Here is a 10,844-nt window from a genome sequence, read left to right as displayed (position 1 = left end):
GGGGGGGGGGGGGGGGGGGGGGGGGGGGGGGGGGGGTGAGGCATGGCTGGGACCACAGGGCGGGGTGGGAACCCCTGGCTGGTGTTGGAGAAGCTTGCTCACCAGGGCCTTGAGGCCGGTCCTGGAGCCCTGGGCTTCCTGGGGACTCAGGTGACAGGGACCCCTCCTCCAGCTGATGCAGTTTCTCCAAACCCCTCACTTTTAGGGATTGTTTTCAGTCGAATTCTCTTTATAATTGCAGCACATGGTCACGTGGTTCTAAAGTCAAGTGTACCCAGAAGGAAATCCTCAGAGGCCCACGTGGGCCACCTGCCCTGCTGCCCTGGACAGAACTAGTCCCGTCTCCCACGCGGCAAGGGCGCGTTGCGGCCCGCTCTTCCTGCACGAAAGGGTTTCCCCGCCTGCGCTCTCACGTCCTGCCTCTGGGGCCTCTTCTCCAAGCTCACCGCCGCGTTGGCCCCGACGCCCAGCGCCATCTTGGCCTTGCGGGCAGGGCGCTAAGCGCGAGCCCCCCCCCCCCCCCGGCCCCTTGGAGGCCAGCAGCCTGCGGAGAGGCCTGTGCTCCCGCTGCCTTCAGGTGTCGGCCGGGGACTGAGCAGATGCGTCTGTCAGAGACTTGGTTTCCAGCCACGAAGTTTCCGTGGATGAAGTGACAAATTGGGTGTCAGTTTACAATTGTTGCGTGTGTTTTCCCAAAGTGAGAGGGTGTGCGACCGGCACTGTCTCCCAGCTACGGCCACTGGGGCGGGGGCCTCCGTGGCCTCCCGCCCGTGGCCAGCGGTGAGTTTTCTCGGGACAGTGATGGGGACAGGACTGCCAGGAAGACAGAGGAGGACCTGGGCCCGGGAAGGGGGAGCGGCAGGTGTGGGCCCTGCGGCCGCCAGGCCCCTTGCCCCAGCCCGGGCGCCCCGATGTTCTGGACCGAGCTGGGCAGCCCCAGGGGAAGGCCCACCCCCAGGAGCACAGAGGCCTTTCACGCCCCCGCCATAGTGACATGGAGGGAGTTTTCTTCTCAGACGGGAGGAAATTCCTCAAATTCTTAGGTGGTAAATCCTAGTCTGCACCGACTTTGCGTTGTGTTTAAGGCGTGGAGCCAGGGCTCGCGGCAGAGGAGGGCCGTCCTCGCTTACGCGGTGTTGGGGCCCTGTCGTGGGACCCCATCCTCCCGCTGTGAGGGCAGGGAGCCGCCCGGGGGGGGCGGGGGGCGGCCACGCCTGCAGGTCGCACAGCCTTGAGCCCTGTGTCACGGGCAGCACCCGCCCCCTCCTCCGGCTCCCCTTGCTGAGCCGAGCCCTTCGCCTCTCCTTTCACATACACAGAAGTCACACAGCCGCCCTTCCCTGACGGCCCCACGAGGTGTGTTCACACTCACGTGTGCTTTCCTGAGCCACGACCATGGGCTTGTTCTACGCACACGGGCCAGTCTTCCAGGTGGAACGACTCTCACTGGCTTCAGCTGTTCCGGATGAGAACCTACGTTCACGGGGATGTCCTAGCACTGCCGTGTAGACGCTGGCTTTCAGAAAGTCCAAGTGAGCAATTCATGTCATACGAGTCCACCCGTGTCCAGGCCCAGCGAAGGTCGTGGGAGCCCGCTGTCCTGCTGCAAAGGCCCCGGGGCCGCCGGGAGCCCAGCCGGGTGCTCTGAGGTCTCTGTGGCAGACAACTTTCACTCGTGAATTTCCAACCTGTCACAGGGTGGTTAGAAGTCTGGGTGGAGCTGCCTCTGTCCTTGAAAGGAAGATCCAGAAAGGGGGCTGCGGGGCCCGTGTCTCTGGCTGAGGGTCCCTGCTCATGGACACGTGGCCGGCCGCGCTCACAGCCCGGGAAATCTATACCGACAGGGCTCGGACACACACAGCTGCCTCCTGGAGCCTGGTGGGAGTGTGGCTGCAGGTCCCGCGTGCTCAGGGTGGGCACAGAGTGGGCGGAAGCTTCTGGACAGGACTGGTGGGTCCCGGGCGCAGTGGAGGCTCCTGCGGGAGTGGGAGGGGCTGGCAGCTGGGGCTCCGTGTCTTCCCAACAAGTAATCACGTGCACAAGCAGCACAGACGCTACTGGGAAAATTGCTTCTAGAAGAGCCTACCTGACCTCAGGGACACAGAACACACTCAGTGACACTGTGGTCCGTGTGGCAGGTGTGCTAGGCGGCCACACCAGGGCTCCCAGCACAGGACGGCGACTGCATCCTGAGCAGAGGACCTGGGACCCCGAGGCTGGTGGTCTCAGAGGCCCCTCCTCAGGCTTCGTGACGTCACGTGCGGCAGGAAAGCAGGGCCTTGCGCCTCCCGGTGATGAGCTCCTGGCCCCTGGGGCTGCAGGGCGAGCTCCGCACCCTACAGACAGGGGCCCCCACCTCGACGCCCTTCATCACCCGCCTCAGAGGAGTCAGCAGGGAGGGAGGGCGGGCACGTGCAGACCACACAGCAGTGCCGGGGCCCCTCTCCAAGGCCTCCTATCCCTGCTGACGGGGCCCCCGGGAGACCGGAAGCCTGAGGCACGGGCGGCTGGAGCCTCGGGCCATGTCCCGCGCTGTGACGAGCCCCGTGCACCTGACCTTGAGCCCCTCACTTGTCACTGCGCTGCTGCGGCCTGGCTGTGCGCTCCGGGGGCAGGTGAGGGGCCTCACGTGCACTGCTGGGGAGGGGGGTGGGGAGGAAATCTCCAGCTGCCGAAGCGCGGGAGGGGCGGGAAGAATTCAGTAACTAGTTACAGACCCTCAGGAACCTCATAAATTCATTTCCAGGAAATGTTATTTCACCATCGTGGACACTGAGATGCAGCCTGGACCCCCCTGCAGTTCAGGCTGGGGCCACAGAACACGGTGGGCGCCGGGGACAGCATGAAGCCGGCCCCGCCCAGCCCCGCCCCACCCCCCCTGGGGGGCGCCGGTCAAGGAGTGGCCCCGCCAGGTACCACACCATGGGGGTGACTCGAGCCCTGCAGAGCCCTGACCCAGGGCTGAGGGGTGACAGGATGCATCGTGGACGCTGGTGTCCTCGAAGGGTCCAGACACGGCCAAGAGTATTGGAGTCAGCAGGGCATGGGGATTCTGAGTGCAGTCTTGTGGCTGCAGAATTGGGGAAACTGAGGCACAAAGCTGCTCCAAGCCGCACCACATGCTCAGTGAGGGCAGAGCCCCTGCTCCCTGCCTGGCCTGCCCTTCCGGGGGGAGGGTCTCCATTGCCCTCATGCGTGGACGTGGCACAGGCCTTCAGGACACAGTCCGGCCGCACCACACGTACAGCTGGCACCCTCAGGACCCTCTCAGCAAACCCCCTCCCGCCCCTGGGCCCTCGGGACCCACCCTGGGGCCGGGCCTGGAGGGCTGTGGGCTGTGCCCCTGGTCCGGGTGACTGTCCTGACGTGGGGTCTTGGGCCTGGTGGGCGTGAGAAGGACGGGCCCCGCGAGACCCTCTGGACCCCAGCTTGTGGCCCCCAGGCAGGCGGCCAGCTCCCGCGCCTCTTCCGACCTTCTCCTCCGAGTCTCCTTTCTTTCTGTTTTCACTTTTACTGCTTCTGGTTTCTGCCTCTCTACATCGTACACACTGAAATTTGGCAGAAAAACGATTTGCCTCAGGACTTTTCCGAGCCAGGCCCCAGGGGCGGATGGTTTGGGAGCGGCGGGGTGGGGGGTGGGAAGGGGGGTGGGGGTTGCTCTCGCCGCTGAGACCTGTTTCCTTCCAGCCGTGCTCGCTCCCTGGGCATAAACCAACAAGGGCTCTGTCCCCCGTGAGGAACAGCACGGAAGTGTCTGGGCACACAACCCAGGGCCAGGGTCACCGCACGGCCTTGCTGGTGGCCCCCACCCTCAGGGAGGAACTGGGGTCACCAGGGCTTCTGGAACCCTCTGAGGGATCACCTCCTTCACGGGAGACATTTGACAAAACCTAGGTTTAAAGAGAAGACACATCAGGTCCCCCCAGGACTGAAGGGTGGGGCCGCTGGCCCATCTGTGAAATGGGCCAGCACCTTCCTGAACTGTGTCCGGCCCCCACCCGGCCCCCAGGAGCAGAGATGTCCCGTGTCATCCCCGGGCTCCAAGCCGCCTGTGCCCGCATCCTGCTCTGGGCAGCCCGACTCCCAAGGGCAAAGAGCTCGAATCTGGTCCTTGGAAGAGTCTGCACGTGCTTTTGGCATCAGAGTGAGCCTTCTGTGAAGCTGAGGACGCAGCCGGGGTAGGGGTCCCGGCTCACCCTGTGGGCATTTTGTTCTCTGGTGTATCAGCCACCCTGCACAGAGAGCGTTCCCAGCCTTCCAAAGAAAAGAGGCCATCCAGAGGGAGGCACGCGGCCCTCGCTCCTGACCTGGGGGTGCCCGGCATGGGGACACACAGGGACCAGGGCAGCAGCCTTCTGCCCCCCTCGGCCACTCCCCAGGGATCCTGAGGCCAACAAAGAGCCTGCCCTCGAGGGCCCAGCACGGCCCCCCCGGCCCCCCGGGGCCAACAGGTCGGGCAGCCTGGGACCCTTGCACCCTCCCCGGGGACCTGGTCTCCCTGATGTTCTAGGGGTGCTGGGTGATCCCTGAGTGTGAGGGAGACACAGACACTCGCGTGTGCACACCAAGCCCCCTCCACACACACGGCTCCAGGTTAGCCCCCCAGAGTGAGCCGCCACCCTGTGGCCCCGACGCCTGGAAGCCTGGCTTTGCACTGCGTCTCCAGCCATATGTGAGTGTGCCTCGTGCACGGGGCTCCCAACAGCACGGGGCAGCCAGTGGCCACTCACCTTGGCCCCGGGGCAGGGCCTAACACAGCCCTGCGAGAGGGGAGGTGGCCACTCCCTGAACCTGGGCCTGAGCCTCGTGTCCACCTCGGTGCCGGGGACCCGGCGCCCCCTGGCAGGCCGGCCGCCATGCACCCCACCCCCACCCCTGCCCCGAGCTGCGGGCCAGCCCCGCCCGCACTGGGCCCTCCCAGGCCCCCCGGCAGCCCCAGCCTGTCGCTGTGGCCAGGCGCCCCCCCTCGGTGAGCCCGGCAGAAATAGCCAAGTTCACTTGGTGAGCGCTCGTCTGGAAACTGGATATATTTGCAATTTTTTAAAAGCTCGGAGCCAGTGTTCAGAATGGGGCTGTTTTCCAGTGGAAACTGTAATGTGAGCCCAGAGCCGCTCCCACCCGCTCGCCACAGACGCCCCGACGCCCCTGCACGCAAGGCTGGCGCCCGGCTCCGCGGCCCTGCCCGGCCAGCTCCCGCACCCCACCAGGGCGGCCCCCCTGCGGCCCCCGGCCGCCCTCTGCACACGCCCAGAGCCCCCCAACCCACGGGCGGTGGAGGGTGAGGGCTGGGAAGGCCCCGAAGACCCCCAGCAGAGTCTGTGGCCCCGGCCTGAGCGCAGCCTCCCCCCCCCGCTCTCCCGGCCCTCGGCCAGGCCAGGCCCTCGCACCCCAGCTGGCCGCCCGGGGACACTGGGAGCCCGACCACAGGAGCTCGGGCTTCAGGCAGCTCCTAACAAATGCCTTGTCCTCCCAGGACTCCCTCGAGGCTGTGACCACTGGGTAGTGGGCACCTGAGCCTCGAGACGGCGAGTGAGGCTCCTCTTGCCCCTCCCCTGGGGCTGAGGGCCCCACAGCTGCCAGGCTCAACCACTCGTCCTCCCTGGAAGAAGGTCCAGGTAACACGGGTACTGGCTTTGCAGCCCAGAGGGCTTCCTGGAGGCAGGGGCCCCGCGGTGTTTTGTATGTGTCTGTGGATCAACCAGACAGATGGTGGCCCTTTGAAAGCTGTTTCAGCACCAGTGGGGTCTGCCCTGACCCGCTATCCTGACCCCCCGCAGGGCTGTCCTCACCAGTGTTCACTTTAGGGACCTTGGTCCCAAGAGGGGGCTAAGAGCCCCAGCCCGCTGTCCCCGCCACCCCGCGGGGGGCATCTGTTCCCGTCCACCTGGACGTGGAGCCCCAGGCCCCCGTGCACACGGCCTAGAAGACAGAGCCCCTCCTCCAGCGGCAGGCGGAGCACATCTGAGCGTTGTGTGCGGCCACCGGGGTCCCTGGAGCTGAGGCCTCAGGGTGCAGAGGTCGCAGGGGTGCAGAGGTGGGTCCCTGCCGCACCGCATCCCGGGCCGTGGTCCGGCCCCGCCACGCCCGCCTCCCAGAAAGACACGAATAGACCACGGCAGCCTCTGGAGGTGAGCACTGGGGGAGGTGTGTGACCTTCAGACACCCCACCCGCGCCGAGGACTCCTTGCCAGACCCAGCGACCTCCCTCCGGGGGTCCGAGGGTCCTGGGGCTACACACCAGCACACCTGACTCGGGCCCCTGTGACCCCTGGTGACAGCGTCTCCTCAGGGGCAGCCTGGTGCCTGTCACCCGCTCACCATGCTGGCTTCCCCGGGACTCATCTTGGGAATATATTTTTTTAAGATTTTATTGTTTTTTTTTTCAGTAACCTCTACACTCAATGTGAGGGTCGACCCCTAGTTCAAGAGTGGCACGCTTCACCGACTGAGCCAGCCAGGTGCCCCTTGGCAATATTGCTCACCCTGTCACATGAAAGTGTATACATCTGCCACCCCGTGCCTCGCTGGGTCAGCAGGGCGAGAACACAGCCACCCCTGCTGTGAGACCATCGTGGGGGGGGGGTTTCCCGTGTCCTGAGTGCCCCTGTCTTCCAGGCCCAGCAGTGGAAGGGGACATCACCAGGGAGACCTCATCAGATTAGGGGACAGGCTGGCACTCAGCTCAGCTCTGACAGCCTCCTGGACAAGCACCAGGCGCCTGAGCAAAATGCAGGTGTGGGGCGGGGGTGGGGGGCTCGCCTAAGGTCAGCCTCACCTCGGGGGACACTTGGTCCCACAACTCCAGCTGCCATGTCACAGCTCGGGCCTGTCCACACCCCCTCCTCAGGAGGGAAGCCTCTGCTGTGGACCAGGACCCCGGCCCTGCGACCCCCATCCATCTGGGCGAGCTCCCCGCGGCAGCAGGAGGCTGGGGGGAAGTCTAGCGGACCCAGCAGCTGGGAGAGCCAGGGTGAGGCCAGCTGGCCCAGTCACCCTGAAACCAGAGGCGGGGCCCCTCCTCGGGCGTGGGGGAGGCAGGCCACATCGTTTGAGGCCCCAGCCTCCCAAGCGGTGGTCAGCCCCTCAACCCACACACCAGGCTGTGTGGGCGCGTGTGTGCAGACCCTGGCGCGTGGCGGTTGGCAGGGTCATCACGCACATGCACGTACACACACGGATCGGTGGCCCACACGTGTGGGCTCAGGTCCGCTGTCAGGTGAAAACAGGCCAGCCTGCACCCTGCCCTCCCCGAGGTGGGCACCCAGGTGCCCCTTGATGGCCATGCCGCCCAGTTAGGGAGCCAGCTCGTCCAGGACCCCCTGGCTGAGCCTCGACCTTGGGGATGCGGCGATCACCCCCTGCTCTGCCTTAGGACGGGCCCTCATGCCCCCAGGGCCTTCCCACTTCTGGGCGGGCTTCAGACCCCAGGCATGCGGAGGGCCCAGCACCCAGAGCCGAGGCCTGAGGGCGGGCACGGTGCTGTGAGGTTTGCCCCCCCAGCCCGGGAACTCTTCCCCGGTGACTGGAACGCCCAGCGAGGGCCGCAGGCCAGGGCTCAGGTTCCCGGGAGGCACCTGGGAGGCCCCAGCGGGGATCTCGGCCTGTGAGGATCAAAGCTGGGCCCGCCCAGCACGGTCGGCCTTCGCGGGGCAGATAAGGGTCCCGGCGCCACAACGGGGCTTCGGGGTCACTTTGGGCCTCGACACAGGCTCAGGCAAGGCGGAAACGCATCCTGAGACAGAGACCCCCGGCAGCCTCGGGCCTCCTCACGGCTCCGCTGAGCCTCGGGGGAGACCCCACCAGCAGCTTCCTGATCCAGGCCCCAGGCCCCCAGCAGGGGTGCGCGGACTGACGGGGGTTTGAGGGAGGGAAGGGGAGGGGAGGGGACGCAAGGGGCCTCGAGCCCCACACGCCCACCCCCCGCACTAGTACACATGCACACACAACCGTGCATCACGCGCGTGCACACACTCCCCTCGGAGGCCTGGGACTGCCCCAGGGTGGGACGGGGGGGCCGCTGGCCTCCCTCCCCGCGGCCGAGGGAGCAAGCCTGGCTGCCACTGGGTGGCTGGCGGGCCCCTGGGCTCACATCTGAGGGGGCCCCTGCCTCGGCTGCCCTCAGCCAGACCAGCAGCCAGTGCCATGGGGGGCGGGCAGGGGAGAGGGCTGGTGCCCACAGAGCCGGGGGCCCAAGTCAGGGCACGGGAGGCCGTGCCTCGGGGCCCCGGGCCCCTAGGAGACGCCCCTCTGTGCTGGGCCAGGGGGCGGGCGGGGCGGCGGGCAGCCGGCCCCTCCCTGGAGCAGCCCCTCACACCCCTCGGCCCCCGGGCCCTGCCCTGGCGTCCGCCAGCCTCTGGCAGCCGGGCCTGCCGGGCGGGTGAGGGCTGCTGGCTGCCTCTCCCTCATTTCCTCTTGGCCCGCAGGCTCCAGGCGGCCGCAGGAACAAAGGGTGGATTGTGCCTCGTTCTGGGCCCGCTCCCTGGCTGGGCCGCTGCCCTCGCCGGGCCCCGTGGGCAGTGCTCACGTCTGCAGCCGCGGCTCCTGCAGCCGGCCTGCGGGGGCCCACAAGCGGAGGGCCGTGGCTCGTGGCTGTCCGGCCTCGCCGCCTCCCAGCGGGGCTCCCCCGTGCCCCATGACCACCGCCAGGATGTGTCCACCCCCCTGAGCAGGAGGAAGGGCCCTGTCGTCTGTCTAGGCCGGGCCCCCTGGGTCCCTGGAGGAGGGGAGGGAGTCAGACACCACACACCACGGCACTCTGGGCCCAATCGCTGCTTCTCCCACCGAGCATTTAATGAGTGCCACTGCATGCAGCTGCCTGCGCCTGTGGCTGGGGGACGTTTGGCAGCGGACAGACAACCTCCCCGAGGCGGGCCCGGGCCCTGCCCGCCAGACCCCCGCGCTCGGGACACTGACGGAGACGGGGTGTGCTCCAAGGCCTCCCCTAACGGCCGGGCCAGCAGGACGCACACAAGAGGCCCTGGGCTCCGGGCAGGGGAGCCTCGCCTCAGCCAGAAGCAGGAGCAGCCTGGGCCCGGGCCCCCCCCCCCCAGCCCCCGCCCGCTGTTGGTTTAGCTCCACCGCCACCGTCAAAGGGGCTTTGTGGTGCCCACGGGGCTGGGAACGAACAGCGGAGAACGGCTTTTAGAAGAAAGTGGAAACAACGTAGAGGAAAGCGCTGTGAAGGAATAAGGAATTTGCCCCTGCGGAGCCCAGCCCATCCGCCCACCAGCCTAACTGGGGCCCCTCCGTGCCCAAGGCTGAGTCAGAGCACTGGGGTAGCCGCCAGGCGCGCAGTGTGCCGGCGGTGCTGCCCGGGGCGCGTGGGGGCTGAGGCGGGGGTCGCCACTCCCTTCAGCCCGGGGCCGGGCGGGGGCGGGCTCATGACCCGGGGACTCCCACCTTCTGCCCACACGTCAGAGGGTCAGAGCCAGACGCAGGCTCACAGGGGAGGCTCTGCAAGGGCAGGGGCTGGGACCGCCGGAGCCCGCTGCCCCTTGCTCTCTGAGGCCTGCCCAAAGCTAGGTGGTCCCCAAGTTCGGGGGGATATAACCCCCTGAGCCAGGTCCCCAAGGCATGGCCCAGAGGAGGGTCCCGGGCAGGCCGTGGGCAGCTCTGGAGGTGCCCCCACTAGGGGTCTTCCCGGGAGGCCGCTGGGCTGATGCGGGGGAGGCTCTGGAGTGACGGGGACAGTCATCCCAGGGGACAGTCCCACGGGTCTCAGGCACCCGCAGAGGCTCACGTTTCCCAGGAAGGTCAAGAGTCTGGTAGGGGCCGCTGCCCGCATCCCCGTGGCTCAAGCGTGTGGCCCCCTCGCTTGCCAGGGCCTCCCCCACCTTGCCCCATAGCTCACCTGCTCTCTCCCTGCGGGATGGATGCTACTGGTGAGGGGCACTGCTTTCCTGCAAAGACATCTGCCCCCGCCCAGCGTCCCCGCTTCTCTCACCTCCGTGCTCTGCCTCCCCAGCCCCTCCCTTCGGGAAGCCCCCAGACCCTGCGCCCCCGCAGGAGGCACACGGAGCCTCCTGGAGTCGCGGCCCATGCACACGGGCCGAGACCTGCTCCCCTTCCAGAGCCCAGGGCAGGGCATGCAGGAGCACAGTATTAGCCTGCTCTAGGACCATGCAGCCCCCTTCGACTGCAGCCCAGCCTGGCTCCCTGAGGGCCCAGCAAAACCCCCCACCCACCCCACCGACCCCTCCCGAGATTTAGGATAAGGCCGGCGCCCGCCCCTCCGGCCAGCTGTTAGCAGCTGTCACCACCTGCCGGCGGAAGGCCAGATGCCCCCCGGCTGTCACAGGGAGTGGGAGTGAGGCCTGCAGCTGCCTGGGGAGGGGGGGCCTCAGGCCCCACCACTCCCTTACCTGGGGCTATGCAGACCCTTCGGGGGTCCCTGAACCCCTTCTGGGGTTGAGTATGTTTCAACTCAGCCACTGTGGGGGCTAGACATCTGGCCCCAATCTGGTCCCCTCCCCGGGGTCAATCCCCCCAAAACTCCCCCGCAGGGCACTGCTCCCCCTTGAGATGCTCGCCAGGCCAGCGCACCCCTCCTTCCCAGGGCTTGGCTCCCCTCGGCCTTCCCGGAGCCCCAAAGGTGCAGTGCGGGCCGGGGTCAGTGCAGCCTCTGGGCGGGAGCCCTCGGCTGGGCCAGAGGAGGGAGCAAGCCTCCAGCCAGCAGGCACGGCCGGCTGGACCCGGCCGAGTGGGAGTGAGAGGTGGTGCGCACGCCCAGCTTGGAACCCCGGCTTCGGGGATGCAGCTCCCAGGAGGCCCCAGGCCCTGAGCCAAACATGCCGCCTTGTCCCCCAGACAGACGCCCGACTCAAGACGCCCCAAGAGGAACCAGC

Source organism: Hyaena hyaena, unplaced genomic scaffold (genome assembly GCF_003009895.1).
Source record: "Hyaena hyaena isolate Hyena2069 unplaced genomic scaffold, ASM300989v1 scaffold_886, whole genome shotgun sequence".
NCBI lineage: Eukaryota > Metazoa > Chordata > Mammalia > Carnivora > Hyaenidae > Hyaena > Hyaena hyaena.
This window is presented reverse-complemented; position numbering follows the sequence as displayed.